Below are 27,578 nucleotides of genomic sequence, written 5' to 3'. Positions count from 1 at the left end.
TCTGAGACAGCTCAGTGATTGTTACACACGAAGTCATGATGTCAGGAGAGTGTGACACATGATGTCCCAGATGCCAAAGGGAGTGTGACATGTCAAGTCAGAGATGCCAGGGGAATTGTGACACAGGAAGTTAGAAGCACAAGAAGATGTGTTACACAGAGAGTCAGAGATGAAGTTAGAGACACCTGTCAGATTGTCACACATTAAGTCAGAGACACAATGGTGAGCATTATAGTCAAAGTCAGAGACACCAGGGGTAGTGTGACACAGGAAATCAGAGACAGCAGTGTGAGTGTTACCCAAGAAATCTGAGACTCCACAGGGGAGTGTTAGACTCAAAGGCAAAGGCAACAGAGGGAGCATTACACAGAAAGATACGCCAAGTGGTGTGTTGCACAAGAAGTCAGAGACTCCAGGGTTTGTGGTACACATAGAGTCAGAAACGCCACATGGTGTGTTCCACAGAAATCCACGATGTCAGGAGCAGTGTGGCACATGATGTCAGAGACCCAAGTTGCAGTGTGACACACCAAGTCAGCAACAAGTGGAGTGTGAAACATGAACACAGAGACATAAGGGGAGGAGTGACACATGAAGTCAGAGATGCCACCAGTTATTTTACACAAGGAAGCAGAGATGAAACGGGGAGTGGGATACACGAAGTCTGGGATGGCAGTTGGAGTGTGACACATGAAGACAGAGACATCAGGTGGATCGTGAAACAAGAAGTGCGAGATGTAATGATGAGTGTTATACTCAAAATCAGAGATGCCGGGGTAGTGTGACACAGGAAATCAGAGATGTCAGTATGAGTGTTACAAAAGAATTTTGAGACTCCACAGCAGATGTCAGAGATGCCAGGTGGAGTTTGACAGGTGAGATCCTTGATGCCAAGGGGATTGTGACACGCGAAATCAGAGAGACCAGGGGTTGTGTGACACACCAAGTCAGAGATGCCATGAGGCTGTTCCACATGAATTCTGAGATGACATGTGGAGTGTGATATGCCTTCTCAAGGAAGATAGGCAGCATGTGACACGAAGACAGGCATGCCATGGGGTGTGTTACACACCAAATCTGAAACTGCAGGTGGAGTGTGAAACAAAGTCAGAAACAAAAGGTGTAATGTTACATAGGAAGTCGAAAACACCAGGGCACGTGTTACACATGAAGTTGGAGATGCCTGAGGATTGTTATACACCAAGTCAGAGATGCCAGAGGGAGTGGGAAATATGAAGTCAGAGACACCAGGGGAATTGTGACACACGAAGTCAGGGATGTCACGGTGAGTGTTACACAATAAGTCGGAGATGACAGGGGGAGTGTGACACACAAAGTCAGAGACACCAAGGGGAGCACAGCACACCAAGTCAGAGACAACTGGGGCAATGTGACACACGAGGTCAGACACTACTGGTCAAGTGTGATCCTCAAAGTCAGCGATGCTTGGGGAATGTTCCACACAAATTCAGAGATGCCAGAGGTAGTGTTATAAATGGAGTTAGAAATGTCAGTGGAAGTGTGACACAGGAAGTTATAGATGGCAGGCACACAGTAACACACAAAGTCGGAGAAGCCAAAGGGATTATGAAACAAAATCAGAAACGACAGATGGAGTGTTCAAGAAGTCAGAGATGCGAGGGGGAGTGTTACACATGAACTCAGCTACACCAGGGGGTTGTTACACACGAATTCTGAGATACCAAGTGGAGTGTGACACACGAGGCTAGAAACACCAGGGTTAGTGTTACACAGGAAGCCAGAGACACCAGGGTGTGTGTGAAAGATGAAGTCAGAAATGGCATGGGCTCTGTGACACACGAAATCAGAGCCACCATGGTGAGTCTTTCTGTTGAAGTCAGATACAACAGGGGAAGTGTTACTCATGAAATCAGAGATGCCACATGAACTGTTCGAATTCAGAACACAATGGAGAGTATGTCACACAAAATCCATGATGCCAGTGGGAGTGTGACACACGAAGTAAGAGATAATACAGTGAGTGATACACTCAAAGTCACAGATGCCAGGGGGATTTTGACACACAAAATCAGAGCCTCCAGGGTGAGCATTATGTCAGAAGTCCGAGACGCCACAAGGCAGTGTTAGACGCAAAGGCAGAAATGCCACAAGGAGTGTCACACAGGAAGTCAGAGACACCAGGGGGAGTATACCACACAAAGTCAGAGATGTCACATGGAGTGTTACACATGCTGTCACAGACACCATGGGGAGTGCTACACAAGAAGTCAGAGAAGCCAGGGGAAGTGTTATACACAGAGTCAGAGAACTAGGTAGTGGGTGACTCATGAAATCAGAAAGGACGGGGATTGTGATGCACAAAGCCAAAGAGTTGAGGGGGAGTGTTACAAATAAAGTCAAGGACACCATGGGTTTAGTGACACACGAATGCAGAGATGACATGGGCATTATGGCACGGATTTAGAGAGGGCTTGGGGGTGTATTATGCATGGAAATAATGATACCTTGGGGAGTGTTACTCACTAAGTCAGAGATGACAGGGGGAGTGTGAAACATGAAGTCAGAGCCTACAGGTGGAGTATTAAACATGAAGTTAGAGACACCAGGGGAAGTGTTATATATAAAGATAGAGATGGCATTGGAAGTCTTACACACGAAGTTATAGATCACAGGGGAAGTGTGATGCACATACTCAGAGACACAAATGGGATTGTGACACACGAAGTCATAGACGTCATGGGGTGATTTACAAACGAAGTCATACACGCCAGGCAAATGTGACACTCGAAGTCAGGGATGCCAGGAGGAGTCTTCCACATAAATTCCTAGACACCAAGTTGAGATTGATGCATGAAGTCACAGGCGCCATGGGGATTGTGACACACCAAGTCAGAAATGCCAGGTGGAGTTTCACACATGACATCAGAGATGCCAGGGTGATTGTTACACGTGAACACAGAGACACAATTTTCACTGTTACACACGCAGTCTGAGATGCCAGGGGTGGTGACGCATGAAGGCAGAAACACCAGTGGTAGTGTTGCACAAGAAGTCACATACATGAGGGAGTGCATGCCACACAAAATCAGAGATGCCAATGGGGAGTGTTATGCATAAAGTGAGAGACAACAGGGGGAGTGTTATAGAAAATGTCTAAGATGGCAGTTGCAGTGTTACACATGAAGTTATAGATGGCAGGGAGAAAGTGAGCACAAACTCAGAGACACGAGAGGAAGTGTGACACACAAACTCAGAGATGCTTGGTGGATGGTTACACACACAGTGTGAGACACCAGTGGAAGTCTGACACAGCAAGTCAGAATCAGGAGGGGTAGTGTTACACAGGAAGTCAGAGACACCAGGGTATGTGTGACAGAAGAAGTCATAGACCCCACAGGAAGTGTAACACATGAAGTCAGAAATGACAGGTGGATTGTCAGACACGAAGTCAGAGGAGAAATGTAGTGTGTTACACAAGAAATTACATATTCCAGGAGGAGTGTTACACATGAAAACACAGACTCTATGTGGAGTGTTACACATGAAGTAAGAGACACCACATGGAGTGTGACACGAAATCAGAGACACCATTGGTATTGTTACACAAGAAGTAATAGATGGCAGGGGAGTGTGATGCGCCTACTTAGAGGAAAAAGGGGGAGTGTGAGACATGATGTCACAGATGCCAGGAGGAGTGTGACTCATGATGTCAGAGACAAAAAAGGGAGTAACACAGAGGAAGTCATAGATGTCACTTGGAATTTTACTCATGACGTCAGAGATACAAAGGGGAGTGTTACACACGAACTCAGAGACACAAGGGGGATTGTTACACATGAATCTGAGACACCAGGGGGTGTGTGACACATGAAGTCAGAAACACCAGGAATAGTGTTACACGGGAAGTGAGAGAGAACAGGGAGTGTGTGACACATGCGTCAGAGATGCCACATGGAACTTTTATGAACAAAGTCAAAGACACCACGGTGAGTGCTATAGAGGAAATCAGAGATGACAAGAGGAGTGTCATACCAGAAGTCAGAGACACCAGGAGTGCTACACATGATGTCAGTGATGCCAGGTGGAATGTTACAAAGTTAGAGACGACAGGGTGTTGTGACACAGAAAGTCAGAGACACCTCTGTCAATGTTATACACTTAGTCACATATGCCACAGGGTGTGTGACATACAAATTCACAAATGACTATGTCACACTCCCCCTGACATCTTGGACTTTGTGTGTAACACTCCACCTTGTGTCTCTGCCTTCGGGTTTCACATACTCCTTCACATCTCAGTTTGTGTAACACTCCCCGTGACCCTCTGTTTTCATTTGTAAGACTCCACCTGGTGTCTACGACTTCCTGTGTAATACCACAAGTGTCATCTCTGATTGGTGTGTAACACTACCCTTGGGGTCACTGACTCTATTTGTAACAAACCACATGACGTTTGTGCCTTCATGTCTAATGTTCCTGCTGGCATCTCAGACTTCGTGTGTAACACTCTCTGTGTAGTCTCAGAGATTGGTTGTAACATTCCCCAAGGTGTCTGTGACATCGTGTGTAGCACTCCATGTGGACTCTCTGACTTCATGTGTCACTTCCCCTGGAGTCTTTGACTACATCTGTAACACACCATGTGATGTTTCTGCCTTTGAGTGTAACGCTCCCCTGTGGCCTCTCAGTCTTCTTGTGTAAGAGTAACCCTGGTGGCTCTAATTCCATGTGTCACCTCCTGGCATCTCTGACTTTGCATGTAACAAACACCATTGCATCTCTGGCTTCACGTGTAACACTACCCCTGGCAACTGACTTCTTGTATCATAATCTTCATGATGTCTTTGATTTTGTGTTTCACACTCCCTGTAGTCTTGACTTCACGTGTCACACTCCCTGTTTTGCTTCTGAGTTCATGTGTCACACTCTGCCTTGCATCTGTGACTTCATGTATCACACAATCTCTGTAGTTTCTAACTTTGTGTGTAACACAACCAGTGGGGTCTCTGGCTTCATGTGTCACACTGCCGCTTGTGTCTCTGAGTTCATCCATCACATTCCCCCTTTTGTCTCTGACTTCATGTAGCACTCTGCAACTTGTGTCTCTGAATTCCTGTGTCAAACTCACCCTGGAGTCTTTTTTTTTTTTGGAGGAAGATTAGCCCCGAGCCAACATCTGCTGGCAATCCTTCTCTTTTTGCTGAGGAAGACTGGCCCTGAGCTAACATCCACGCCCATCATTCTCCACTTTACATGTGGGACGCCTACCACAGCATGGCTTGCCAAGTGGTGCCAGGTCCGCATCTGTTATCAGAACGGGTGAACTCCGGGCTGCCAAAGTGGAACATGCAAAATTAACTGCTGCACCACCAAGCCAACCCCTCCCTGGCATCTTTGAGTTCGTGTGTCACACTCCCCCTGTTATTGCAGACTTCCTGTGTAACACACCACATGGCATCTTTGACTCCATATAACACTCCTCCTGGTGTCTCTGACTTCGTGTATAACATTCCATGTGGTGTTTCTGACTACGTGTGTAACATTCCACGTGGCATTTCTTCCTTTGTGTGTTACACACACATGTCATCTTGGACTTAGTGTGTAACTCTCTGCGTGGTGTCTCTGACTTTGTGCATAACACTCCCCTTGGTATCCTTGTTTTCATGCATAATACACCCCCATCGCATCTCTGAATTCATGTGTTATACTCCCTCTGTCATCTCTGTATTCACGTGTCACAAAACCCCTGGTGTCTTTGAGGTCATATATAACACTCCTCCTCATGTCTCTGAGTTTGTGCATTGCACTCCCCCTGTGTTCTCTGATTTCTTATGTTACTCTCTACCTGTTGTCTATGACTCTGTGTGACACTTCCCGTGGCGTCTATCGCTTCATGCATAACACTCCTGCTGTAATCTCTGGCTTCAAGTGTAACACTTCCTAGTGGTGTCTCTGACTTTGTGTTTCAATCTCTCTCTGTGGTGTCTCTCACATTTTGTGTAACACTCCAGCTGTGGTCTCTGACTTCTTATCTCTCACCCTTGCATCTCTGTTTTTGTGTTTCACTCACACTGTGTCATCTATGACTTCATGGGTAACACAGCACCTGGCATCTCTGACTTCGTGTATAACACACCTCCACGTCATCTCTGAATTCATGAGTAATACTCTCCAGGGTGCTGAGTTTGTGTGCAACACTTCCTCTGGCATCAGTCACTTTGTGTGTAACACTCCACATGACATCTCTTACTTCCTGTTTCACAGTCCCCCATCATCTCTGACTTCATATGTAACACCCCAAATTGCCTCTCTGACTTCGTGTGTAACACTCCCCTAGGCATCTCTGAGTCTGTGTGTAACTCAACCCCTGGTTTCTCTTATGTGTGTAATAATCCACATGCTGTCTCTGACTTCATGTTTCACAGTCACCATGGCATCTCTGATGTGATGTGTAACACTTTGTCTATTCTCTCTGAATTCGTGTCTAACACTCTGCCTGGTGTGTTTCACCTCATACATAATACTGTTGCATGGTGTCTCTCATTTTGTAAGTAACACACTCCTTGGTGTCATTTATTTCATGTGTCACACTCTACCTGTGGTCTCTGATTTCTTGTGTACCAAAACATCTGTCATCTCCGATGTCGTTTGTCATTCTACCCCAGGTTTCTTTGACTGCATTTGTAACAATCCCCCTGGTGTCTCTGACTTCATGTGTCAGACTCCCACTGGTGTCTGTGACTTAGTGTGTCACAGCCCCTGCATCATTGACTTCACGTATAACAACCCCATGTCATCTCTGAATTCTTGTCTCACAATCCACATGGCATCCCTGACTTTGTGTTTCACACTCCACCTGGCATCTCTGAATTCGTGTGTAAACACCCCATGGTGTCTCTGGCTTCATGTACGTGTATAACACACCTCCTCGTCATCTCTGAATTCATGAGTAATACTCTCCAGGGTGCTGACTTTGTGTGTAACACTCCCCTGGGATTCTCTGACTTCATCTGTCATAGTTCCCCTGGAGTCTCTCATTCTTTGTGACCTATCATGTGCCCTCTCTGGCTTCTTCTGTAACACTCTCCCTGGCATCTCTGGCTGCGTGTGTACCACTCCCCATAGTGTCTCTGACTTTCTGCTTCACAATCCCCCTAGTGTTATGAAAGAAATCAGAGACTAGAGGGTGAGTGTTACACACAACGTCAGAGGCACTAAAAGAAGTGTGACACAGGAAGACAGTGACACAACTGGGAAATGATGAACAAGAAATCAGAAATGACAGGGGGAGTGTTATCCACAAAGTCAGAGATCCCACGTGAAGTTTTACACAGAGTCAGATACTCCAGGTAGATTGTGACACAGAAAGTCAGAGTACAGGGTCATTGTGATGCATAAAGTCAGAGACGTCAAGTGGAGTGTTTATACATGAAGTCAAAGACATCAGGGGGTTACTGACACACGAAGTCAGAGACAACTGGTGTAGTGTGACATACCAGGTCAGAGACACAGCAGGGACTGTGACACACAAAGTCAGAGATGACAGGTGGATTGTGACAAACAAATTTAGAGGTGACAGGGTGAGTGTTACACACTAAGTAAGAGATGCCACAGAGCATGTTACAAATGAAGTCAGGGACACCAGGGGGAGTATTTTGCATGAATTCAAAGACACCATGTGCAGTGTTATGCATGAAGTCAAAGACACTAGGGGAGTGTAACAAGCAAGTCAGAGACAACAGTGGAAGTGTGACACATGAAGTCAGACATGTCACAGGTGACTGTTAAATACAAAGTCAACAGACAACAGGGAGAGTTTTACTCATGAAGAGAGAGATGCCATGGAGGAGTGCTACCCATGAACTGAAAGATAACAAAGGGAGTGTTACACATGAAGTCACACAAGACAGTGAGAGTGTGACACACGTCAGAGATACCATAGGGGAGTATTACACATGAAGTCAGTCACATCATGGTATGTATGGCACATGAAGTCATAGACTACAGGTAGAGTTTGACACACGAAATCAGATATGTCAATCAGAGTGTTACACACAAAGTAGAGACAACAGGGGGAGAGCTGCACAAGAAGTCAGAGAGGCCACTGGGGAGTGTTAGGCATGAAGTCAAAGACACCAAGGGAAGTGTTATGCAGGTATGTCACAGATGCCATGGGGACTGTGACAAACCATCTCAGAGATGAAAGGTTGAATGCAACACATGAAGTCAGAGACACCACTGGTAGTGTTACACATGATGTCAGAGGTGTCGGGGGTGTGTGACACATGAACTCAGAGATACCATGTGTAGTGTTACACACAAAGTGAGAGATACTGTGGGAGTGTTACACATGAAGCAGGGCAAGCCAGGGGTTGTTTTACACACGAAGTCAGAGAGGCTATGTGGAGTGTTACAGGTGATGTCATAGATGACAGGAGGACTGTGACACAGGAATTGAGAGACGCCAGTGAGAGTGTTACCCACAAAGTCAATGAAGTCATGGGTAGTGTGACACATAAACTAAGAGACACCAAGTGGGTTGTTACACATGAAGTCCGAAATGCCATGGGGGAGGGTTAACATGAAGGCAAAAATGGCATGTGGAGTTTACACATGAAGTCAGGGACTACAGGGGCATTTTTACACACAAAGTCAGAGATGCCGGGGGACTGTTACACACGAAGACAGTGTGGAGAGAGTGAAGGTTACGCAAGAAGTCACAGACACCAGTGGTAGTGTTACACTCCAAGTCCAAGATGACAGGCGGAGTCTTGTGCATGATGTCAGAGGAGCCAGGTTGAATGTTACACATGAAGTAAGAGACCCACAGGGGAGTGCTATCCAGGATGACATAGACAACAGGGGGAGTGTTACACGATTTCAGAGAGACCATGGTTACAGTTACACAAGAAGTCAGATATGACAGGTGGAGTGTTGCACACAACTTCAGAGACATCACAGGGAGTGTGACACACGAAGTCAGAGATGACATAGGGAGTGTTATGCATGAAGTCACAGACACCATGGGGAGTTTTACACACAGAGTCAAAGAGGCCAGGTGGAGTGTGACACTCAAAATCAAAGATGAGAGGGTGATTGTCAGACATGATTCAGAGATGCCATGAGGTGTGTGACACACAAAGTCAGAGAGACCACTGAGAGAGTGATGCAAGAATTCAGAGATGCCAAGGGAGTGTGACACATGAAATCAGAGATGCCAGGGCAAGTGTGACTCACAATCTCAGAGACAATGGGGGAGTGTCACACATAAAGTCAGAGATGCCAGGGGAGTGCCACACATGAAGTTAGAGACAGCAGGGGGAGTGTTACACACATTTAGTGTTACACAGGAAGTACAAGACAAAAGCAGATTGAGACATAGGAAATCAGAGACTCCAAGGGTGTGTTACACATGAAGTCATATATGCCAGGGGTAGTGTACACATGAAGTCAGATTCACCATGTGAACTGTGAGATGAGATGACAGAGACAACAAGGGGAATGTGACATACAAAGTCAGAGACCACAGGTGAAATCTGAATTGTGAAGTCAGAATCACCAGGAATAGTGTTAAACAGGAATTCTGAGACACCAGGGAGCGTGTGATTCATGAAGTTAGAGATGCCACATGTAGTGTTACTCATGGTGTCACAGACGCTAAGGGAGTGTTACACACAAAGTCAGAGACACCATGGGGAGTGTTACATGTGTCGACGAAAATAATCCATAACCAATCTATAAATGAAAATTTGGGTGAGTTTATTCTGAGCTTAAATCTGAGGATTGTAACCCGGGGCCTTTCTTCCCGAAGGAAGAAAGGGCACCAAAGAAGTGGGGTCCACAGACTCGTTATATACCCCCAGAGAGGATGTTTCACATAGGATTGAAATGTCCCTTTTACAATAGTCACGAGACTGCTCTGTCGGCACAGCAATTGATGGAAACAGCAGGGTGGCAGTCTGTTGTCTCCAGCTGACTGGTCACAGGTGAGCTGGGTGGTCAAAGGTGAGTGCAGCAATCAGTGTCTAGCCTAAGGAAAAATGCTTATCCCTAAGGAAATGCTAATGTGGGGGGAAGTTGCACCTTTATCTCAAGGGCCTTTGTTCTGGCCATAGGAAATGTCTAAGCAGATATACAATGCGTGCTCAACAGCCACAGTCAGGCCCTTTTGGAAAAAACAAAGTCAGGCTGAATTAGGTTTATACCAAATGGCTTCCTCATATATTCCAATATATCTTATTGCTTGCCATTTTTATTTGTCATGTGTAAAGCTTCACTTGTCACTTCTGACATCATGTGGTACACTCACCCTCGTGTCTGTGACTTCATGTGTAACAGTCCACGTGACATTCCTGAGTTTGAGTGTGAGAATCTCTCATGATGCCTTGGACTTCTTGTGTAACACTCACCATGGAGTCTCTGTCATCTTGTGTCACAATCTGCCTGGTGTCTCTAACTTTGTGTGTCCCACTCCCTCTGGTGTCTCTGACATTGTGTGTAGCACACCTTGTAGTGCTTCTGACTTCTTGTGTAACACTTCCCCTTGTTTCTATGACTTCATGTGTCACTCTCCCCATGGCATATCTGACATTGTCACACACAGCCTGGTGTCTTTGACTTCCTGTGTAACACTGCCCTTGGCATTTCTGACTTTGTGTGTCAGACTCCCTCTGTCATCTCACACTTCGTGTGTAGCAATCCCCATGTTGTCTCTGACTCCATGGGTCACATTATACCTGGAGTCTCTCATTTGGTGTGTAACACTCCCTCTAGGCTCTCTGACTTCGTATGTCACAGTCCCCCTGGCATCTCAGACTTGCTGTGGTACACGCCATCTTTTATCTCTGACTTCACATGTGATACATCATGCGGCCTATCTGCCTTTGAGTGTAACACTCCCCTGTGGTGTCTCAGACTTCTTTTATGACACTCACATTGGCATCGCTGAATTCTGGTGTCAGACTCCCACTGGCTTCTCTGACTCTGAATGTAACACTCACCATGGCACTTCTGACTTCATATGTCACACTGCCCATGGCATCTCTGGATTCATCTGTCAAACACACCCTTGTGTCTCTGGCTACCTGTGTAATACTACCCCTGGTATTTCTGAATTCGTGTGTCACACTCTCCCTTGTGTCTCAGACTGTGTTTCTAATAATCCCCCTTGTGTGTCTGAGCTCAGGTGTAAAACTAGCCCTGGCATATCTGACTTAGTCTGTATCACTACATGTGGTGTCTCTTATTTCATGTTTAACACTCCATGTGGCGTCGGCACCTTCATGTGTAACTCCTCTTGGTGCTTATGAATTCGTGTGTAACCCTCCACTTGTCATTTCTGACTTCATGTGTCAAACTCCACCTGGTGCACCTGACATCACGTATCAGAATCCCCATGGTGTCTCTGACTTCTTGTGTCACACTTCATCTGGTGTCTCTGAGCTCTTGTGTCACATTCCCTCTGCCATCTATAAATTCGTGTGTTACATTCCAACTGATGTCTTAGGCTTTATGTATAGGACTCCCCCTCTTGTCTCTAACTTTGTTCATAACACTACTCATGGGTGTCTCAGACTTCGTGTGTCAACCGCTTCCTGGTGTCTCTGAACCCCGTGTAACACAACCCCTGGTGTTTCTGACTTCGTGTGTCACACACCGTCTGGCATCTCAGACTTTGTGTGTAGTCATCCACATTGTTCTCTGAGTATGTGTGCAACACTCACCTTGGCATCTCTGAAGTAGTGTCTAAAACTCCACCTGCTGGCTCTGACTTCATATGTCATACTCCCACTGGCATCTCTGACTTTGGGTGTCACACTCCTCATGGCATCTGTGACATCATGTGTTTCACTCAAAGTGGTGTATCTGACTTCATGTGCAATACTCTCGGAAATGTCACAGAACCCTGTGTCACATTCTGCCTGGCATCCCTGGCTTGGTCTATGACACTCTATTTGTCATGTATGACATCGTGTGTAACTCACTCTGTGGCATCTATGACTTCGTGTTTCACACTCCCATTTGTGTCTCTGAGTATGTGTGTCACACTCCCCATGCCGTCTATAACTTCATGTGTAACATTCCCAACGCCATCTCTGACTTCCTGTATAACACTCCCACTGGCATCTCGGACTTCATGTTTCATGCTTCTCCTGTAATCGCTGACTTGCTGCATGACACTCCCCCTGGTATCTTTGTTATTGCACATAAACAGCCCCGTGGCCTCTCTAAATTAGTGTGTTCCACTCCCTGTGTCATCTCTGAACTCATGTGTCACTAATCCCCTGGTGTCTTCCCTTCTCGTGTACCTTCATCCTCACGTCTCTGACTGTTGTCACAATTCCCTCGTCTTCTCTGATTTTGTGCATCATTCTCTACCTGGAGTCTCTGACTCTGTGTGTAACACTCTCCCTGGCATCTCTGACTTCTTGCGTAACACTCCCACTGGTGTCTGTGATATCTTGTGTAATGCTCCATGTCGCATCTCTCACTTTGTGTGGTACCCTCCCTCTGGCATCTCTAACTTCATGTGCAGCACTCCGTGTGGTGTTTCTGCCTTCAAGTATAGGACTTTCCTGTGGCATCTCGGTCTTCTTGTGTAACACTCACCTTGGATGCTCTGATTTCCTGTATCAAACTCCCCATGGCGTCTCTGACCTAGAGTATATCAGTCACCTTTGCATCTCTTACTTTGTGTGTCACACCCCTACTTGCCTCACTGATTTTGTGTCGTACCCCCCCTTGTGTTCTGATTTCGTGTGTAACACTCTATCTGGCATCTCTGACTTCATGAGTAACAGTTTCCTTGGGGTCTCTGACTTCTTCTGACCCACCCCTCCTGTCATCCCTGACTTCGTGTGTCACAAACCCCTGTCATTTTTTACTTCCTGTCACTATCCCCCTGGTTTCCTTGATGTTTTTTGTAACACTCCCCATGGAAACTCTTTCTTCATGTGTATCTCTCCATTGGTGTCTCTGAGTCACACTCCCTCTGTCATCTGTGGCTTCATGTGCCACACTGCAACTTGGGTCTCTCTTCATGTGTCAAACTCCCCTTGACATCTCTGACTTCGTGTGTCACACTCCACTGGACTCTCAGACTTCACGTCTCACTCTCCCAATTGTGTCTTAGAAATTGTGTGTAACATTCCCCTTCTCATCTATGACTTCATGTGTAACACTGCACATCACATCTCTGACTTCATGTGTCACATCCCCCTAGGCTCTTTCACATTGTGTGTCACAATCCCTGGGACATCTGAGACTTCATGTGTCACACTCCCCCTTCGTCTCTGAATTGGCATATAACACTTCCCCTTTTGTCTTTGACTTCATATGTAACATGCCCCATTCACAACCCTGACTTTGGGAGTAACATGCCCCCTGGCATCTCTGACTTCATGTGTCATACACCCCCTGGCATTTCTCACTTCATGTGTAAGACTTGACTTGGTGTCTCTGACTTCATTTGTAAAGCTACCTGTGGCGTCTCTGACTTCGTCCTTAAAATTCCATATGGCATCTTTTACTTCTTAACACTCACTGTGGCATTTCTGACTTCATTTGTCACAATACACTTGGATTCTCTGAAGTCATCTGAAACACTGCCTGTGGCGTCTCTGACTTCATGTTTCACACTCATCATGAGGTCTGTGAATTCATGTGTAACCCTCCCGAAGGCATCTCTGACTTCATGCGTAGCACTGTCACTGGTGTCTCTGACTTCGTGTGTAACACTATACATGGCATCTCTGACATCATGCATCAAATAACCCACGGCGTCTCTGACATCATGTGTCACACTACCTATGGCATCTTTGACTTCTTGCATCACACACCAGGGTGGGTCTCTGACTTGATGTGTAACAATCACTGAGTCATCTCTGACTTCATGCATAACACTCCCCCTGACATTCAGACTTCATGTGTAACACTCCATATGCCATCTCTGACTTAGTGTGTAGCACTCCTGCAGTTGTCCATAACTGTGTTCACACTTCATGTGACTTCTCTCACTTCATGTGTAATACTCCCACTGGTGTTTCTGACTTGTGTAACACTCTATGTTGTGTCTCTCACTTCCTGTGTAACACTCAACCTGGTATCTTTGACTTTGTGTGTAATACTTCATGTGTTCACTGATTTTCTGTGTCACACACTACCTGTTGTCCCTGACTTCCTTTGTAACACCACCCCTGGTGTTTGTTTCTAACTTCCTGTCTCAGATTTGTTGTAACAATTCCTCTTTGCCTCTGAGTTCTTATGTAACACTCCCCTTTGCATGTCTGATGTCATGGGTAAAATTCCACCTAGCATCTCTGGCTTCGTGTGTCACACTCCCTATGGTGTCTCTGACTTGGTCTGTCACACTCCTCCTGGTATCTGTGACTTCCCCTTGTTTCTCTGACTACATGTGTCACAATGTCCCTGCCCTCTTTACCATCATAGGTAACACTCCCCATTGCGTCTTTGACTTGTGTCACACTTTGTGTGGCATCTCTGACTTCATGTGTAACACTCCACCTGGTGTCTCTTACATCGTGTGTAATACTCCACATGGCATCTTTGACTTCATGCTTAACACACCTCCTGACGTGTATGTCATCCTGTGTAAAACTTCTCTTTTCTTCTCTGACTTCATGTGCGACACTCCACCTATCTTCTCTGACTTCGTATGTACAATTCTGAGGCATCTCTGATTTCCTCTTTCACACACTCCCTAATGTCTCTAACTTCCTGTGCCACACTGCCCCTGGCATTTCTGAATTCGTGTGTCACACTCCCCTGTTTTCTCAGACTTCATGTATAATAATCCCCCTCTTGTTTCTGAGTGTGTGTTACACTCCCACTGGCATCTCTGACTTTGTTTATAACAGTCCACCTGGCATCTTTGTCTATGTGGATCACAATCCCTCTGGCATCTATGAATTTGTGTGTTACACTCCCCCTTGAGTCTGTGACATCCCGTATCACAATTCCCCAGGTATCTTTGACTTTGTGTATAACAATCCACATGCCATCTCTGAGGTCATGAGTCACACTCTGCCTGGCATCCCTGACTTTGTGTATTACACTCTCCCTGGTGCCTCTGACTTTGTATGTAACACAACCTGTGGTGCGTCTGACTCCGTGTGTCACACTCCCTCTGGTGTCTCTGAGTATCTGTGTCACATTCCCCCTGTCATCTATAACATCGTGTGTAAGAATGCCACTGGCTTCTCAGAGTTTGTGTATAACACTCCACTTGGCACCTCCAACTTTGTGTTTAACACTCTCCCTGTTTCCTTTGGCTTTTTGCATAACACCACCCATTGGCATCTTTGACTTTGTGCATCACATGCTCCCTGTTGTCTCATACTTCATGTGTCACACTCCCCTATGTCATCTCTGACTGCCTGTGTATCTTTTCCTGATGCATCTCTGAGTCTGAGTCCCACTCTACATGTCATCTTTGATTTCATGTGTCACATTCCCTGTGGAATCTCTGACATCCAGTGTAACACTTGCGCTGGTGTCTCTGATTCATGTGTAACACTCCCCTTGTAGTCAGTGACTTTTCTGAAACACTCCAGCTGTTGTCTCTGACTCTGTGCCTCACGCTCACCATGGCATCACTGACTCCATATATCACACCCCAAATTTCAAATCTGACTTTGGGTCTCACACACCCGATGTTATCTGTCATCGTGTGATACAATACCCCTGTCATCTCTGACATCATGTGTAAAACTCCCCCTGGAGTCTTTGATTTCATATGTCACATTCCCCATGTTGTATCTGACTTCACGTGTCACTCTCCTGCTTGTTTCTCTGACTTCATGTGTAACATTCCCAACCTGTCTCATACTTTAAGTTTCATACTCTACCTATCGTCTCTGACTTTGTGTGTCACATTCTGTGGAGTCTCTCTGAGTTCCTGCATAACACTCCCCCTGGCATCTCTGACTTTGCATGTAACACTCCTGATATCATCTCTGATATTGTGTGTTAAACACTCCCTGGTGTCTTTTACTTGGGGCACCAAACTCCTCTTGGTGCCTCTGACTTCATGTGTCACACTCCCCCTGGCGTCTCTCATTTCATGTGTTATACTCTCACTGGCATCTCAGAATTCACGTGTAACACTCCATGTTGTGTCTCTGCCTTCATGTGTCAATGCTGCCTAGCATCTTGGACTGTGTGTGTAACACTCACCATGGCATCTCTGAGTTCCTTTGTAAAACTCCCTCTGGTGTCTATGACTTCTTGTGTAACACACCTGGAATCTTTGACTGGGTGTTTAACACTCCCCCAAACATCTCTGAATTCCTGTATAACAAACCTCGTGACGTTTCTCCCTTCATGTGTAGTACACCTCCCTCAGGCCTCTGACTTTGAGTGAAACATGCTCCCCAGTGTCTCTGACTTAGTGTGTAACACCTACCCTGATGTCACTTAATCATGTGCAACACTCTCCATGTAGTCTGTGATTTCATCCATAACACTGCCCTTGTCAGCTCTGGCGTTATTCGTAACACTCTCCCTGGTGTTTCTGACTTCATGTTTCACAATCCCTCTGGTGTCTCTGACTTCGGGTGTTACAACCCTTCTGACATCTCTGACGTCATATCTCACACTCAGACTGGCATCTGTGACTTTGTGCGTCAGACTCCCCCTGGCATGATGACTTTGTGTATAAAAATCTCCATGCCCCCTCTGACTTCGTGTATCACACTCCTCCAAGTGTCACTGACTCTGTGTGTTACAGTCCCCCTTTTGTCTCTGTGTTCATGTGTTACACTCCCTCATGATGACTCTGACATTGTGTCTCACACTCCATGTGACTTCTCTCACTTCATGTGTCACACTCTGCCAAGCATCTTGAACTTTGTGTCTAACACTCCATGTGGTGTCTCTGACTTCTTGTGTAAAACTACCACTGGTGTCTGTAACATAGTGTGTAACACTCCATGTGGCATCTCTGACTTCATGTTACACTCCACATGGCATAACTGCCTTTGAGTCTAACACTCCCCCATGATATCTTGGACTTTTTGAGAAACACTCACCCTGGCAGCTCTGATTTCAAGTGTCACACTCCTCCTGCCATCTCTGCCTTCTTCTGTTTCACTCATCTTGTCATATCAGACTTCATGTGTATCACTCCTCCTGGTGTCTCTGAATTTTTGTGTAACTCTCCATGTGCATTTGTTCCTTCATGTGTAACATTCCCCTATAGTGTCTCTGACTTCATTTTTAACAATTTTTCTGGCTTGTCTAACTTCATGTATCATTCTTGGCCTGGTGTCACAGACTTCATGTGTAAAACTCCTTGTAGTGTCTTTGACTTCATGTGCAACTGTGGCATCTCTGACTTTGTGCAGCACACACCCCCTGTTGTCTATAACTTCCTGTGTTACACTACCACTCATGTCTCTGACTTCATTTGTAATACTATCCCCGTCATCTCAACTTTGTGAGTAACATTCCTGCTGGCATGTCTGATTTGGTGTGTCACTCTTGACCTTTTGTCTCTGACTTAGTGTATCATATTCTCTGTGGCTTCTCTGACTGTCTGAGTTACACTCCCTCTTGTCTTTGAGTTCGTGTCTAACACTCCCTTGTGGCATCTCTGACTTCGTGTGTTACAATTCCTCTGTTGTCTCTGACATCTTGTGGAACATTCCCAGTGGTGATTCTGACATCGTGTGTCACACTCCCTGCAGCATCTGTGATTCATGCATCACACTCTGCCTGTTGTCCCGGACTTTGTTTACCACACTCGACATGGCATCTCTGACTTCGTGTGTAACACAGCCTGTGGCGTCTCTGACTTTGTGTGTCATACTCTGTCTTGTGTTTCTATGTTCATGTACCACATTCAGCCTGCCATCTATAACTTCATTTGTAACACTTGCATTGGCATCTCTTACATCATGTATAACAATCACTTTGACTTCCCTGACTTCATGGGTATCATTCCCAGTGTGTCTCTAACTTCAAGTGTCACACAGGACCTGTTTCTGACTTCATGTTTCACACTACTCTTGGCATCTCTGATTTCCTATGTAACAGTCCCCCTGGTTTCTTTGACTTTGTGTGTAACACTCCCTCATGGCATCTCTGACTTCGTGTGTCAAAAATACCCCATTTCTGCTCTGAATTTGTGTGTAACACTCAACCAGTCATCACTGACTTGGTGTGTAACACTCCCCCGGCCTCTTTGACATCCTGTGTCACAGTCCCCCTGGAGTCTCAGACTTTGCGTGTAACATTCCCACTGGTGTCTCTGACTTCATGTGTTACACTCCACTGTGGCACCTCTGACTTCATGCATAACACTCCAGGTGGCATCTTTGAATTCATGTGTCACAGTTCCCCTGGCGTCTCTGGCTTCGTGTGCCACAATCAGTCTGGTGTCCGTGACTTCATGTATCACACTCCACCTGTTGTCTCAGATTTTGTGTGTCACACATCCAGTGGTGTCTCTATCATCATGTGTAACATTCCCCGTGGTGTCTATGACTTCAAATATCACACAGGATCTGTGGTGTCTGACTTAGTGTGTCACTCTCTCTGTGGAGTCTGACTTCATCTGTCACACACACCCTGTATTCTCTGATGTCGTGTGTAACACCTCACATGCCCTATCTGACTTCGTGTGTAACATTCATCCTGGCATCTCTGACTCCGTGTGCAACACTCCTACTGGTGTCTCTGAAATCGTGTGTAGCACTCCACTTGGTTTCTCTGTCTTCATTTACTGCTTCCTCTTCCATCTCTGATTTCATGTATAACTCTCAGCCTGGCACCTCTGATTTTGCGTGTAACTCTCCTACATTGCATCTCTGAATTCATGTATCACATTCCCAATGTCCTCTCTGACTTCGTGCATAAAAGTCTCCCTGTCATCTCTGACATCGTCTGTCACACTCCACCTTGCCTCTCTTCGTTCATAACACTCCCCCTGGCATCTCTTACTTCATGTATCACACTCCCCCTAGCATCTCTGAGTACGTGCATCACATCTGCTTCCATCTATATTTCGTGTATAATACTCCCACAAGCGTCTCTCACTTGGTGTGTCACAGCCCTGTGGCACCTCTGACTTTATGCATAACACTCCTACAGGCATCACTGACTTTGTGTGTTACACTCCCCCTGGAATGTCTGAATTTGTGTGTCACAGTCTCCCTGGTTTCTCAGATGTCTTGCATAACACTCCCCATGTCCTCTCCTGCATTGTGTGTAATACTACCCCTGCTGTCTCTGACTTCAGTTGGAACACTTAATGTGACATCTTTGGCTTCATGAGTAACTCTCTACTGTGGTATCTCTGAATTCGTGTGCCACACTCCCCTTGTCATCTCTGACTTAGTGCATAATGCTCCCTCTGTAGTCTCTGAATTCTTGTTTCACACAATTCCTGGCTTCTCTTGGCTTGTGTGTCACAATCCATATGGTGTCAAGGACTTTGAGTTTAACACTCCTGGTAGCATCTCTGACATCATGTGTAACACCCACCCTGGTGTCTCTGACTCTGTGTGTAAGACACCACGTGGCTTCAGTGGTTTTGTGTGTAACACTCCCCCTGCCATCTCTGAATTCATGTGTAACACTCCCTCTTGGTGTCTCAGACATAGTGTGTCACACTCCACATGGTTTCTCTGGCTTCGTGTGTCACACTCTGCCTGGCATCTTGTACTTTGTGTTTAACACTCCACTTCACATCTCTGACTTCATGTGTAACACTCCTCCTGGTGTCTGTGACATTGTGTAACACTCCACGTGGTGTCTCTTACTCTGTGTGGTACACTCCCTCTGGCATCTCAGCCTTCATTTGTAACACTCTGTTTGGTGTTTCTGCCTTTGAGTCCAACACTCCCCCGTGGCATCTTGAATTTCATGTTTAATACTCACAGTGGTGGCTCTGATGTCATGTGTTACACTCCCCCTGGCATATCTGACATTGAGTGTACCACTCACCATTGCATCTCGTAATTTGTGTGTCCCACTCTCACTGGTGTCCTGGATTTCGTGTGTCACTCTCCCCTTGTGTTCTGAATTCACGTGTAACAGTCTACATGTCATCTCTGGTGTCCTGAGTAACATTTCCCATCATGTCTCTGACTTCTTGGGTCCCAAGCCACCTGTCCTCTCTGACTTCGTGTATCACAAACACCCTGTCATGTCTGACATTGTGTGTCACTCTACCACTGGTTTCTCTGACTTTGTTTGTAACAATCCTACTGGCATCTTTGACTTCGTGTGTAACTCTCCAGCTTGACATCTTTGAATTCGTGTGTACATTCACCTTGTCATCTCTGACTTCATGTGGAACACTCCAACTGTCGTCTCTGACTTATTGTCACCCTTCTCATGGTATCTCTCACTTCGTGTTTCACACTTCCCCTGTTGTCTCTGACCTCATGCATCACAACCCCCTTGGAGTCTGTGACTTTGTGTTTAATACTCCTGCTCTCATCTGTGACTTTGTGTGTAACACTCCCCCTAGCGTAATTGTTTTCTTGCATAGCACACCCCTGTGGCATCTCTAACTTCGTGTGTCACAGTCCTCCAGTTGTATCTGAATTCCTGTGTCACTAAGCCACTCTTGGCTTTGGCTTCATGTGTAAGACACCCCCTCACATCTCAGACTTTGTGTGTCACAATCATCCTATCTTCTCTGATTTCATGTCATAATCTATCTGGTGTCTCTGACTGTGTGTAACACTCTCCCTGGCGTCTCTGACTTTGCGTGTAACACTCCCTCCATCGTATCTGACTCCATATAAAACACTTTCCCATGGTGTCCCTGAGTTCATTTTTCAACCTCCCTATGTCACCTCTCACATTGTGTGTAACACTCCACCTGTCGTCTCTGCCTTTTTGTGTAATTCTCCCCCTGGCATCTCTGACTACATGTGTCACATTCCCAATGTCATTTATGACTTTGTGGGTAACATTGCATCAGGTGTTCTGACTTTGTTGTAACACACCACTGTGGTGTCCATGAATTCATGAGTAATTCTACCCTGGGTGTCTCCAAATTAGTGCATAACACTTCCCCTGGTGTCATAGAAATCGTATGTAACACTCCCCATGGCATCACTTATTTTGTGTTTCACAGTCCCTGTGGCATTTCTGAATTTGAATGTAACATTCCACATGACCTCTCTGACTTCCTGGGTAACACTCAACCTGGTGTCTCTGACTCTGTGTGTAGCAACCCCCTAGTGTCTCTGACTTCATGCGTAACACTTCACATCCTGTCTCTAACATCGTGGGTCACACTGCCCATGGCATCTCTGCCTTAGTGTTTCACAGTCACCCTGGTGTCTCTGACTTCATGCATAACACTCCCCCGGTCTTTCTGACTTCATGTGTAACACTCTCCCTGATGTGTTTCTCTTCATACATAATACTCCCCTGTGGCATCTCACACTCTCCAAGGTGGCACTGAAATCGTGTGTCACACTCCACTGTGGTATCACACACCACCTCTCCTGTCTGACTTAGTTTGTCACTCTAACCCTGGTTTCTTTGATTTCATTGAAACTCCCTATGGTGTCTCTGACTTCGTTTGTCACACTCCATGGGGTGTCTTGGACTTTATTTTGTACACACCCCCTAGTGTCTCTGACTTCATGTGTAACACTCAAGATGGTCTTTCTGCCTTTGAGTCTAACACTCCCATGTGGACTTCTCGTGTAACAGCCCCACTTGCCTCTCTGTCTTCATGTGTCACACTCCCTCTGGCATTTCAGACTTTGTGTGTAACACTACATGTTGTGTCTCTTCCTGTGTCACACACTGCCTGGCATCTCAGACTGCATGTGTAACATTCACTCTGACTTCATGTGCAACACTACCATTTGCCTCTGTGACTTTGTGTGTCACACTCACACTGGTGTCTCTGACTGGATGTAACACTCACCATGGCATCTCTGATTTTGTGTGTCACAATCTGCCTGGCACGTCTAGCTTTGTGTGTCAGAATCCCACTGTCATTTCTGACTTTGTGTGTAATACTCCATGTGTCGCCCAGACTTCAAGTGTTGAACTTCCCCTGGCCTCTGGTTCCTTTGACTTTGTAACAGTCCTCCTAGCAACTCTGACTTCACATATAACTCTCTCCCTTGGCATCACTGAGTTTGTCATAATTCCCCTGTTGCCTCCCACTTCAACTGTTACACAACTTGGGTCTCTGAGTTCATGTGTCAAACTCCCCCTGGCGTCTCTGACTTCATGTGTCACAATCTGCCTGGTGCCTAATTTTGTGTGTCACAGTCCCTCTGTCATGTCTGACATTGTCTGTAACACTCTGTGTCTGTGGCACCTCAAAGTTCGTATGTCACACTTCCCCTGCTCTCACTCATTTCATTAGCCACACTCACCTTGGTGTCTCTGACTCCATGTGTAACACACTTCCTGGTGTCTCTTGACTTCCTGGGTCACACTCCCCTTGTTTTTCTGACTTTGTGTCACAATCTCCCTTACATCTCAGATTTTGGTTGTATCATCACCATGGTTTCTCAGTCTTCATGTCACACTCCATCTAGTGTCCCTGACTTCAAGTCTCAAACTCCCCCTAGCATGTTTGCTTTGTGTGTAACATGCTCTGTGGCATCTCTGACTCCATTTGTCACACTCACTCTTGTTTCTTTGAGTAGAAGCATCATACTTCTCCTTCCATATATAACTTCCTGTGCCACACTCACAATGGCATCTTGGACTTTGTGTATAACATTCCCCCTGGCATCTATGACTTTGTGTTTCACAATTCCCCTGGTGTCTCTGACTTCGTGTGCCACAGTCCCCATGGCATCTCTGACTTCATCTCTCACACACACTGGTGTCTCTGACTTCTTGTGTAAGGCTACCTCTGGTGTCTCTGACTTCGTTTGTCACACTCCCCCAGGAATATCAAACGTCTTGTGTAACAAACCACCTGTCTTCTCTGAGTTTGTGTAACACTCCCTTGGCATCTCTGACTTCATCCAGTAACACTTTATCTGGCATCTCTGACTTGGTGTGTCACAATCCGTCTGGGATCACTGACTTTTTGTGTCAATCCCTCTGGTGTCTCTGACTTTGTGTGTCACACTTCCTCTGGCATGTGTAACTTCATGTGTCACACTCCATCTTTCATCATGACTTCATGAATAACAATCGCCATGCCATCTCTGACTTGGTGTATCACAGTACTCCAGGTGTCCCTCATTTTGTGTATCACACTCCGCCTTGTGTCTCTGACTTAGTGTGTTACATACCTTGTGGCCTTTCTGACTTCATGTCACACTCCCTATTGTGTCTCTGAGTTCTTGTGCCACACTCCCTGTGCCATGAATAACTTCATGTGTAATACTCCCCTTGGCATATCTGGCTCTGTGTGTAACACTCAACTTGGTGTCTCTAGCTTCATGTGTAACTCTCCACATGGCATCTCTGACATCGTGTGTAACACTCCACATGGCATCTCTGACTTCATATGTAACAACCCTCCTGGTGTCTCTGGCTCCATTTGTAACACTTCCCATAGTGTCTCTGCCTTCCTTATGTAACACTTCACTTGGGGTGTCTGATTTCATTTAACACACACTCTGCTGTCTCTGACTTCATGTGTAATTCCCAAATATGCATCTCTGACTCCATGTGTAACTCTCCTACGTGGTGTCTCTGAATTCGTGTATCACATTCCCCCGTCATCTGTCACTTCATGTGTCAAAGAACACCTGGCATCTCTGACATCGTCTATAACACTCCCACTGGCATCTCTGACTTTGTGTGTCACAATCCCCCTGGCATCTCAGACTTCCTCTGTAACAGTCACAACAAAGATGTCTTTGACTTTGGGTGTAACAATTCCCATTGGTGTCTCTGAATTTGTGTGTAACACTATCCTGTGTCTGTGACTCTGCATTAGGATTCTTCATTGTATCTCTGACTTCATGTGTCATGCTCCCCTGGCATCTCCAATTACGTGTATCACACTTCCCTGGCATCTCAGAATTCCTGTGTAACACTTCACTTGCCGTCTTTGACTTCATGTGTCACACTAGCCCTGGCATCTCGAAATTCGTGTGGTACACGCCTCATGCTGTGTCTGACTTCATGTTTAATACTCCATATGGCTCTTCGGTCTTCGTGTGTAACACCCCCCATCGTGTCACGGACTGCTTGTATAACACTCCCACTGGCATCTCTGATTTCTTGTGTCACACTCCCCCTGCTGTTTATCACTTCGTGTGTCACTCTCCTTCTGGCACCTGTGACTTCATGGGTAATAATCCCATTGGTATCTATGAGGTCGTGTGTTACAATCCCCCTTGAAAATCTAACTGCATCTGTAACACTCCACCTGGAGTCTCTGACTTCGTGTGTCACAATCCGTCTGGCATCTCTGACTTCTTGTATCACACTCCCCATGTTGTCTCTGATTTCACATGTAAGGCTCTGCCTGGTGAGTCTGTCTTCTTGTGTCATACTCCTCCTGGTTTCTGTGGTTTCATGTTTCACACATCCCATGTCATCTCTGACCATGCATATCACTCCCACTGTCATCTCTGACTACATGTGTAACACTCCACATGGCATTTCTCCCTTCAAATGAAACATTCTCCAGTGTTGGTTCAGACTTCGTGTGTAGCTTTCCATGTTTCATTTCTGTTCTTGTGTCACACTCCCCCTGGTGTCTCAGACATTGTGTATCTTACTCCCCCTAGAATCTCTGATTCATATGTAACAATCTCACTGGCATCTCTGACTTTGTGTATTACACTCCTGCTGGCGTCTGTGACTTCATCTTTCACACTCCCTCTGTTATCTCTGGCTTAGTGTGAAACGCTACCCCTGCTTTTATTTTTGTGAATAAAACACCCCCGTGGCATATCTAAATTTGTGTCACACTCCCCATGTCATCTCTGAATTCGTGTGTCACTAAGCCCCTGGTGTCTGTGACTTCATGTGTAACACTCCACTTCATGTCTCTGACTTCATGCGTTACAATACCTTTGTCTTCTCTGACTTCGTTTATCACACTCTATCTGGTGTCATTAACTCTGTGTGTAACACTCCACCTGCTGTCTCAAACTTCATGTCTAGCACTCTATGTGGCATCTCTGACGTTGTGTGTAACACTCCCAGTGTTGTCTGTGACAATGTGTGTAACACTCCATGTGGTGTCTCTTACTTTGTGTTGTATAATCCCCCTTTGCATCTCTGAAGTCATTTATAACACTCCATGTTGTGTTTCTACCTTTGAGGCTAACATTACCCCATGGTGTCTTGGACTTCTTGTGTAATACTCACCATGGCAGCACTGATTTTGTATGTCAGCCTCCCACTGGCATCTTTGATTTCGCGTGTAACACACAACTTCATCTTTTATTTTGTGTGTTACACTCCCACTGTCACCACGGATTTCGTGTGGCACAGTCCCCCTTGTGTTCTGAATTCGTATGTAACAGTATATGTGGTGTCTCTCACTGTGTAACACTTCCCCTGGTGTCTCTGACTTCTTGTGTCTCACGTCACCTGTCAACTCTCACTTCATTTGTCACAAACCTTTGGTCCTCTCAGATTAGATGTGTGACTCTCCCTCTTGGCATCTGTGAATTTGTGTGTCACTCTCTCCCTGAGTCTCTGACTCTGTGTGTACCACTCTCTCTGGTGTCTCTGATTTCATGGTCACACTCCTCATTGTGTCTCTGAATTCTTGTAACACTCCTTCCTGCATGTCTAACAGTTCCCCATGGCATCTCTGGCTTCATGTGTCACCCTCCACTTGGCATCATGAACTTTGTGTGTAACGCTCCACGTGCCATCTTTAACTTCATGTGTGCAACTCACCTTGATGTCTCTGACTTTGTGTCACAATTCATTTGGTCTCTCTAACTTCTTGTTTACCACAACCCCAGCATCTCTTTGTGTGTAACACTACCTATTGCACCCGTGACTTCGTGTGTCACTCTTCCCCTGGCATCTCTGACTTTGTGTCACACTCCCTGTGGCATCTCTCACCTGGTGTGTCTCACACTCCCTCATGTCTCTGACTTCTTGTGTAACTCTATTCCTGATGTTTCTGACTTCTTTTCTCACACTCCCACTGCTTCTTAGATTTCTTATGTGACAGTCCCCTTGGCATCTCTGTCTTCATGTGTCACACTGCCTTCATGTATCACACTCTCCCTGTCATGACTGACTTTATGGGTCACACAGCCAGTGGTGTCTCTGACTTTGTGTGTCACACAACACCTGGCATCTTTGAACTTGTGTATCACAATCCCTGTGTTGATGAGGACTTTGTGTGTAACACTCACCATAGTGTCTCTGACTTGGTGTGTAACACTCCACGTAGCATCTCTGACATCATGTGTCACATACCCTATATCGTTTCTGACTTCATGTGTCCATCTAACCCTAGTGCCTTTGAATTCCCATATAACACTCAACCTGCTGTCTTTAACTTCATGCATATCATTCCTCCTGTTGTTTTTAACTTTGTTTGTAAAAAACCCCCTGGCATTTCTGACTTCGTGTTTAACCCTCCAACTGTAGTCTGTGACGTTGTGTGTCACGATCCCCCTGGTGTCTCTCACTTCATGGATCACGCTCCCTCTGTTGTCTATAATATCATTTGCTACACTTCTACTAGAATCTCTGACATCTTGTGTAACACTACCCCAGGGATCTCTGACATCTTCTGTAGCTGTCCTGGTGGCTCTCTGACTTTCTGTGTCACCCTCGGCCTTTCATCTGTGACTTCGTGTATCACACTCACCGTGGCCACTCTGACTGCCTGAGTAACACTCCCCCTTGTCTCTTTGACATCATGTCTAACACTCCCCTGTGTCATCTCTGACATCCTGTAACAGTTTCCCTGTTGTCTCTGACTTCATGTGAAACATTTACAGTGGCGTCTCTCATTTGTTTGTCACAAACCCCATGGTGTGAAAGACTTCACGCTCAAAAATCCCCTGTGCCATCTATGACTTTGTGTGTCATAGTTCCGTGTCATTTCAGGATTCATGTGCCACTCTCCCTCTGGTGCCTTTGACTTGGTGCATATCACTCTCCCTTGACATCTCTGACTTCGTGTGTCACACACTGCTGGTCTCTGAATTCGTCTTTGAGTTCTTGTGTAACACTCCCCCTGGTGCCTTTAACTTCATGCATAACACTCACCCTGTTGTTGTTACTGAACCTGAAGTGAGTTCGCTCACCCGTTGCACAGCAAGCCAATTTCTGACACAGAGGATGGTGGAAGAAAGTAGGAATTTTATTTTTGCACAGTGTTGAGCAAGGAGAGAGGGCAGATAACGCTGAAATCCCAAACTCCCCGAAAAGCTAAAAGGAAGGATTTTTATTTGGGGTTTTAGGTACAGGAGGGGGAGCATATGGCCTTGCTGGTCGGAGCTTTCCCACCAGCCTGTCTTTGGCCTTGAGACTATTTGCAGAGAGGAGGAAGCCCATGACCTTGCTGGTCAGCAGCTTTCCCACCAGCCTGTATCTCTTTGCTGGAGGAGATAGTCCAGGTGCTTGTCCTTGACAGTGTTTGTCTCCACGGAGGATAGTGGTTTCTGGAGCCAGGAAGCCAGAGAGTAAGCAGGGAATGA

The sequence above is a fragment of the Equus caballus genome, chromosome 4, assembly GCF_041296265.1.
Source record: "Equus caballus isolate H_3958 breed thoroughbred chromosome 4, TB-T2T, whole genome shotgun sequence".
Lineage (NCBI taxonomy): Eukaryota > Metazoa > Chordata > Mammalia > Perissodactyla > Equidae > Equus > Equus caballus.
The sequence above is the reverse complement of the archived record's forward strand: the minus strand, read 5'-3'. Positions refer to the sequence as shown.